Genomic DNA, 8,971 nt, shown 5'->3' on the forward strand with positions numbered 1-8,971 from the left:
CAAAGGCCGCGGCCCTTGCAGAGCAAGGGGAAACCCTACTTCAAGTCTCAGAGCAAGTGACGTAACCGATTGAAATGCTATTAGCGCGTACCCTCTAACTATTTCACATCCGTTACACTCACCCCCCTTTCAACCTCCTCCTTTTCCGCAGCAACCAGTGATCCGGGTCAACAGCATCAATGCAACAGTTTAACTTTAGTTCGTCCCCTCGCCCAGACCCGGGCGCGAACCAGGGACCCTCTGCACACATCAACAACGGTCGCCCACGAAGCATCGTTACCCATTGCTCCACAAAGGCCGCGGCCCTTGCAGAGCAAGGGGAAACCCTACTTCAAGTCTCAGAGCAAGTGACGTCACCGATTGAAACGCTATTAGCGCGTATCCGCTAACTAGCTAGCCATTACACAGACAAGTTAAACTATGATAGTTCTCACTCACTAAAACTAGTAAAGTTTTAGTAAAGAGCCTTGATTTCCAAGATCACAGTGTGTCTGGTCCTGAACTTTCCCTGTCTCTGTTTCAGAGTCTCCAATTGAGTGGGGCTGCTCCCAGAGTGCGGACCGGCGGGGCAGAACGAGACCCCTGGCCAACTGTACCTACCGCTGCCATCCAACAAGCTGTGTCTGATCCCCCGGCCACCTGGAGTGTGGCCAACCAATAACTTTCCCACGATTTACATGTAGAAACCAGAGAAACTCCCCAGTCTGGCCCGGAACTCAGAGTTGTTGTTCCAGTGCCCCACCACCAGATGGGGTAGGCATGTTATGAACCCAGGGTGGGGAGAGGGACATGATGATGCCATTAACAGCGGAGAGCTAGGTTGGAGTGACAATTGATGATGAGCTGAGAGAGGAGAGGAGAAGAGAGGAAATTAAAGAAGGAGAGGATATCTGAAGGAGAGGTGTTGTACGTACCCAGTGCATTCCAGGGTAATATTATTTTGGGAGTGGGATAGAGCTTGGACAGTGTTTTTACTCATGCTTTTTTTTAAATGTACATCTGCTTTTTTTCATCTCTGTATTTATGTACATGTTGTTGTTTTTTGTCATCATCCTTTGCCCTTGACATAGAGGATTGATCCACTGATGTTACCTGCATGATCAGAGGACAGGCAGACAGGTCCTCATGCATGTTGACTGGCCACAGGTGTTTTTATAGCATGAGTCTATTGCAGAACTACAGTATGTGTGTGGTGTACCACCTATTGTGGAATAGTTTCTGTACAGCAGAGATGGATTTACAGTACATGCAGGGTCGGACGTTCCTCGTAAAACTAAGAATAGGTCTCAGTTAATCCACAGTTCTCAGTTAACCCACAGTTTTACTCCTTGATGTTTAAGGATTTACATGTGAAGCCATGTGCTAAAGTAAGGTAGTGTAGTAAACAACCAAAGATTTCAAGTCTAAAAGTGGTGGAAGTAGTAGCCTACAATAAAGAACTACAGGTAAAAATACACTTTATCTAGTCATTGGCTTTTATCCTAATCTGACTTTGATGCAGGTCATGTTGTTCTTCAAATTACCGTCTCTGGTAAACACACACTATATATGTTTATTTGTCACATGCATAGGCTCACAGAAGGTGTAAACGGTACAGTGAAATGGTCACTTGCATATTTGCATAGTAGCAATTAGGGTTGCACATTTTGGGGAATATTCAGAGGTGGAAACTTTCAGTGGGAATTAACGGGAATATATGGGCAATTAACGGAAATATATGCAACTTAATATTAATACCATTTAAATGTAGATGTTTTTTTGCATTGGATATATTTACCATATCATATGGAGACAGAAACATACACCTTTTACCTGATCATAAGTAGACATAATCGCAAATGATTAAATCCTTCCAATAGAAAAAAAAATTATGTTTAGTTACGAATTTAACTTAAATTAAATGAGTTGACTCTTCACATGGGATGATTTTAGACTCTGAGGCCTCATCTTCACTGTCACTTTCCAACCTTGTTGAGGATGGCTCGTTGTCAGGCTCAAAAAGCCTCAAATTTGCCCGGATGGCCACCAATTTCTCAACCCTTGTATTGGTCAGCCTGTTGCGTGCTTTGGTGTGTGTGTTCCCAAACAAGGACCAGTTGCGCTCTGAGGCAGATGACGTTGGTGGGATTTGGAGGATGATGGAGGCAACAGGGGAAAGGGCCTCAGATCCACAAAGTCCCTTCCACCAGGTGGCTGATGAGATACAGTGGGGAGAACAAGTATTTGATACACTGCCGATTTTGCAGGTTTTCCTACTTACAAAGCATGTAGAGGTCTGTAATTATTATCATAGGTACACTTCAACTATGAGAGACGGAATCTAAAACAAAAATCCAGAAAATCACATTGTATGATTTTTAAGTAATTAATTTGCATTTTATTGCATGACATAAGTATTTGATACATCAGAAAAGCAGAACTTAATATTTGGTACAGAAACCTTTGTTTGCAATTACAGAGATCATACGTTTCCTGTAGTTCTTGACTAGGTTTGCACACACTGCAGCAGGGATTTTGGCCCACTCCTCCCTACAGATCTTCTCCAGATCCTTCAGGTTTCGGGGCTGTCGCTGGGCAATACGGACTTTCAGCTCCCTCCAAAGATTTTCTATTGGGTTCAGGTCTGGAGACTGGCTAGGCCACTCCAGGACCTTGAGATGCTTCTTACGGAGCCACTCCTTAGTTGCCATGGCTGTGTGCTTCGTGTCGTTGTCATGCTGGAAGACCCAGCCACGACCCATCTTCAATGCTCTTACTGAGGGAAGGAGGTTGTTGGCCAAGATCTCGCGATACATGGCCCCATCCATCCTCCCCTCAATACGGTGCAGTCGTCCTGTCCCCTTTGCAGAAAAGCATCCCCAAAGAATGATGTTTCCACCTCCATGCTTCACGGTTGGGATGGTGTTCTTGGGGTTGTACTCATACTTCTTCTTCCTCCAAACACGGCGAGTGGAGTTAGACCAAAAAGCTCTATTTTTGTCTCATCAGACCACATGACCTTCTCCCATTCCTCCTCTGGATCATCCAGATGGTCATTGGCAAACTTCAGACAGGCCTGGACATGCACTGGCTTAAGCAGGGGGACCTTGCGTGCGCTGCAGGATTTTTATCCATGACGGCGTAGTGTGTTACTAATGGTTTTCTTTGAGACTGTGGTCCCAGCTCTCTTCAGGTCATTGACCAGGTCCTGCTGTGTAGTTCTGGGCTGATCCCTCACCTTCCTCATGATCATTGATGCCCCACGAGGTGAAATCTTGCATGGAGCCCCAGACCGAGGGTGATTGACCGTCATCTTGAACTTCTTCCATTTTCTAATAATTGCGCCAACAGTTGTTTCCTTCTCACCAAGCTGCTTGCCTATTGTCCTGTAGCCCATCCCAGCCTTGTGCAGGTCTACAATTTTATCCCTGATGTCCTTACACAGCTCTCTGGTCTTGGCCATTGTGGAGAGGTTGGAATCTGTTTGATTGTGTGTGGACAGGTGTCTTTTATACAGGTAACGAGTTCAAACAGGTGCAGTTAATACAGGTAATGAGTGGAGAACAGGAGGGCTTCTTAAAGAAAAACTAACAGGTCTGTGAGAGCCGGAATTCTTACTGGTTGGTAGGTGATCAAATACTTATGTCATGCAATAAAATGCAAATTAATTATTTAAAAATCATACAATATGATTTTCTGGATTTTTGTTTTAGATTCCGTCTCTCACAGTTGAAGTGTACCTATGATAAAAATTACAGACCTCTACATGCTTTGTAAGTAGGAAAACCTGCAAAATCGGCAGTGTATCAAATACTTGTTCTCCCCACTGTATGTTGGCAAGACTGCCATATTGCATTTCCATCCCAAAGCCCTTGTTTGGAGGGGTACTTCGCCATACTGCCAAGAACCTTTCACAGTCTGAATGGTTCTACAGGCATTACAGCTGTTGAACACTGGAACAATTCTGGAATACTGGAGCTAAGGTGGCTGACAGCTTTGCCACCAATTGGATGCTGGAAGACATCGACCACAAGCTTGACCAAAGACAGCTTGAATGTAAAAAGGGCAGGTCGACGACAGATGTGTTGGTCAGCCTGCTAGATATGATGTAAATTCCACTGATGCAAGTAAGACCATTATAAACACACTATAATAACATAATATTGTGCCAAAGCGTTCAACAATGTTGACCTTACAGTGGTAACAAAGTGCTTGATTCAGCTAGGAGTCAGAAAGTCCCTTGGTGCTGTAGCTTAATTTCCAAAAGGAAGCAGAGGGTGAGGTACTAAGCCACCCTTTCACCATGGCAACATCTGTGGATTTACTCAAGGTGACTAGAAGCGGCCTTGTTTTGGTTAATTGTGTTGATGAAAAACAGAAGAAGTGTGCACTGGATCAGGCAAAATTGTCCACGTCAGAAGTAACATGTATTGATCTTCGGAGCAGGGCGCCTGCCAAAGGAATTAAAGCTGTCTTGTTATATCCAGTCTCGTTGGATATAGAGTACCAGTCAAAAGTTTGGACGCACCTACTCATTCCAGGGTTTTTCTTTATTTGTACTATTTTCTACATTGTAGAATAATAGTGAAGACATCATAACTATGAAATAACACATATGGAATCAGGTAGTAACCAAAAAAGTGTGAAACAAATATTTTATACTTGAGATTCTTCAAAGTAGCCACCCTTTGCCTTGATGATAGCTTTGCACACTCTTGGCAATCTCTCAACCAGCTTGATGAGGTAGTCACGTGGAATGCATTTCAATTAGCAGGTGTGCCTTGTTAAAAGTTAATTTGTGGAATTTCCGTCCTTCTTAACTTCTCTGCTCTACGTATCCCTTTTGATGGATAATTTTCCTAAACAACCGCTGAATTGCAGGGCGCAAAATATTACTAAAAATAAATCCTCAAAAGTTTCTCCCTCCACAGCCAGTGTAGAAGGAACTGGTGCAGCCGGTTAATTAAATACCACAGCAGAGGACAGCTGTGACTGCAGCTGAACTGCTGGGGGTGGCATATCTAAAAGAGAGAGGGACAATTTTCTTAACTGACAATAATCATACACTCATTCAGTCTTTTTAGTTGTAAGGTGTTAACCGGTGATAGCCTACACCCGCATAGCTAATGTTTTGGCGGTGTCTAAGGTGTAACTGTGTTGGATCTGTCAAAATCGGTAAGCAGCAGCTCTTGATCATTGTCACAAAACTACAGCCATCCTACTCGCGTTATAAGTTCAGAACGAGAAAGTGTAGGTTATATATAAATAATCACGCTCAAATTCAAAATCATTCAACTAAATAATGAGGATTTCTATCAGCCTAATCGAGGTGTAGATATCAAATTCCAGTGTTCTAACTTGTAAGCAGGGCTGCATGAGATTTCTGTTAATGCGACTACGTGCAGCCAATGGCAATGTCCGCTTTAGGTATAATGCCAGGAGTCACTTGTGAATTTGACAGCTCTAACACAGTTCCACCTCAGACACCGCCAAGACAACCACTATATGGATGCCGGCTAAAGCGGATGTGATTGAATAGAGCCCCAAGTGAGGGAGAGTGTGCATGTGTGTATACGTGCATGTGATAATTACCTGTATCACCTATCGTGGTTGGCGTTGCCGATGCAAACGACTGCAGCTGTGAAGACTGTGGTTGAGCTAATAAGGGTGTGAGATCTAAAAGAGAGAGGAACAATTTTCTTAAGTTAAAATAATTATACAACAAAACAGAGTGAGTGATTCAGTGAGTGTGTAAACATGTGTTTAATAATTACCTGGACCACATCACACTGCTTCAGGTCTACATGCCTCTGGAAGTTCCAGCATGCCACTCCAGGCCTGGAACAGCTTGGTGGAAAGCGAGCAGGTTAGCAGATCTGAAAAATGGGCAAATATAATTTTAATGACAAAGCCTTGATTACACACTAACCTAAACCGAACAGACTATGGGAGGTGCACAGTAGTACATAGAGCCATGACTACATGGAACTCTATTCCACATCAATTAAATCACGAAAGCAGTAAAATTTGATTTAAAAACAGATAAAAATACACCTTATGGAACAGCGGGGACTTTGAAGAGACACATGCATACATACGATAACATACGCACTGTACACAGACGTACACAAGGATTTAGTGTTGTAGATATGTGGTAGTAGAGTAGTGGCCTGAGGGCACACACTTAATGTGTTGTGAATGTATTGTAATGTTTTTAAAATTGTATAACTGCCTTAATGTTGCTGGACCTGAAGAAGAGAAACTGCTGTCTTTGCAGCAGCTAATGGGGATCCATAATAAATACAATACAGCAAACTAATTACGTGTGTGTGTGTGTGCGTTTGCGTGTGCGTGTGCGTGTGTGTGTGTGTATCTGGCAACCCACGCAGCAGACTTCATTTTCCCAACTGCTCATTACACTTGCCCTTGCAATCTGATGTGTGTGTGTTCTGTGTTATTATGACTTAGAAGTCTCAACCTCAACCTCAACCTGACCACATCCTTGTAGTAGGCCATTCAGTGATTAGCTTGGGAACAGTGTACAGTGTACAGTACAGTAAAAAGGATATCAAATATTCAGATCTGGATTGACAAGAAGGCTAAATCATGTAAAGTTACAAACCTCTAGGGCTTAGTCTACACTCAAGTGAAATAAAGGATGCAGGACATGAGCTCTAGGACCATACCTCAGGACTACCTGGCCTGACGACTCCTGGCTGTCCCTGTCTCCAGGCCACCTAGTCATGCTGCTGATTCCGTCTCTGCTGTTTCTGTCTGCAGCTATGGAACCCTGACCTGCTCAAGGCTCACCAGAGGTACTAACTTGTCCCAGACCCGCTGTTTGATCCTGTCTCTCTCTACCGGACCTACTGACTCAACTTCTAAATGCTCAGCTATGAAGAGACAACTGGCATATACTCCTGAGGTGCTGAACTATTGCACCCTCTATAACCCTCTATTATTTGACACTGATGGTCATCTATGAACAGTTAAAAGTCTTGAAGAATAATCTGGCTAAATGGCTGTACTCTTTTATAATCTCCACCAGCACAGCCAGAAGAGGACTGGCCACACCTCAGAGCCTGGTTCCTTTCTAGGTTTCTTCCTAGGTTCCTGCCTTTCTGGGGAGTGTTTCCTGTGCTTCTACGTCTGCATTGCTTGCTCTTTGGGGTTTTAGGCTGGGTATCTGTATAAGCACATTGTGACAACTGCTGATGTAAAAGGAGATTTATAAAATACATTTGATAGATGGCTTGTATATGCTTCTATTCATGTAAATAACGCTAAATCTAAATATAACATTGAGTTGTCTTACATTTCCTCAATAGGAAGTTGTACCTTAAGCCAACACTTTTTCCTGGTCTTTCCTGCTCGGGACAGGGGGCTTCGGGTTTGGGAATGGAGTGCCTAGAGAATTGGAATATTAATAATTAGTGTCCACATTTATGAATGAATGAAATTCAATATGGGTTAGCTGTGTATCTCATCTGATTGAGAATTGCTGATGATATACAGTATATGTCTATATTCTTTTGAAAATCTGCCACCAAAGCACACAATTCCTTCTAGTGAGAGTGCACATAACCATTAGCTTATTTTACCAAGTCAAAAATAACATAATTTTGTCAAGGGACCCAACGAATAACAACGACGCTAGCCTACTGCACCCCATATCAACCAACTAGTAGTGACAAGGCTGTATTATTGTCAATCAGTAATACTGTAACGTTACTGTAGCCTACTGCACATTACATTATCCACCTAGCTAGCTAATGATAGCTTAGCTAGCTCCAAAGAAACAACCAATGAATGACAGGCTTTTTACGTTTTTCTTGGAATAGAAACAACATAATATTAATCAAATGAATTAAGCAAATACCAGTCAAAAGTTTAGACACAGCTACTCATTCCAGGGTTTTTCTTTATTTTTACCATCTCTACATTGTAGAATATTAGCGAAGACATCACAACTATGAAATAACACATATGGAATTAGTTAAGAACAAATTCTTATTTACAAGGACAGCCCGGTCGTCATCGCGTCATTGCGCGAGACCGGGGTTCAATTCTTCGATGGGGAGGAAGGAGTAGACTGTCTTGTAAATAAGAATTTGTTCTTAACTGACATGCTTGTCTCAGAGCAGTGCGAAACGGTGCTAAAATAGTTGTAGGCTATTGCTTCAAATCCTATTGCTTCTAAACTTCAATATGCTCTAAAATAAATAAGACCTACACCACTTTTAACAGCACATTACTCAACACTAGTGAGACTCATGTCGTCTACGGTAGGCCTACAGTATATACAGAAAAATATGACGTGACTATCCGCAAATAATTACATATAGAGGATTGGAGGATTCTAAATTAAAACCAGAAGCCGCCTCATGGGTCTCCCGGTGGCAGCCGGCACGGGTATCGAACCTGCAACTGTGAACCTTCATCGGTTTGCACTGCGAGAGCCACCATCCACTCTGGAGCCCCCATCCACAAAGTATCAAAATACAGAGAGATGTTGGTAAAGGTATATTGTCCTGCTAATAGCCCATAATGGGCTATTATAATACTGTACGTTGTGTCCAGGTCAGGATAATCAAAACATTTCTTTATTAAAGACTATCAGAAACAATGTTGGTACTTATTTATTTTGATCCAAAGCCATGAATGAGTGAGTCGCTCAGCTATATGACTGCGCCATCAACTTGATAATATATAACGATATTTTGGAGGTTATTTCGTTTTCAAAAAAACGAAAGTGAGCGATTGTAATCTGAATAAAGGCCAAAAGAATATTTGTGAAGGCCAAAACATTTATTTCTGATTTTAGAGGAAGAGAAATTCTAGAATTCTACCCCTACCCTCCTTCTTGGCAAGTATATTGTCCAGCTACCTGCTAATAGCCATAATGGCGCTGTACAACTTGGCCGTGTGTGTTTGAAAGAGTATTTTCCAGTAAGCAACAATTTGTTTACCTTCATTAGACAACTTTGTTCCA

General features: G+C 42.4%; 1 long non-coding RNA gene across 1 annotated transcript; it reads right to left on the minus strand.

Annotated features, from left to right (window-relative positions):
- Window positions 1-5,529: 5,529 nt before the first annotated feature.
- LOC139584086 (uncharacterized) lies at window positions 5,530-7,386 on the minus strand. The gene is made up of 3 exons (XR_011676695.1): window positions 7,318-7,386; window positions 5,754-5,855; window positions 5,530-5,655 (listed from the first exon to the last, which is right to left on the minus strand). It is a non-coding gene; the product is annotated as an uncharacterized lncRNA (long non-coding RNA).
- Window positions 7,387-8,971: the final 1,585 nt, after the last annotated feature.

This window comes from Salvelinus alpinus, chromosome 9, assembly GCF_045679555.1.
Source record: "Salvelinus alpinus chromosome 9, SLU_Salpinus.1, whole genome shotgun sequence".
Lineage (NCBI taxonomy): Eukaryota > Metazoa > Chordata > Actinopteri > Salmoniformes > Salmonidae > Salvelinus > Salvelinus alpinus.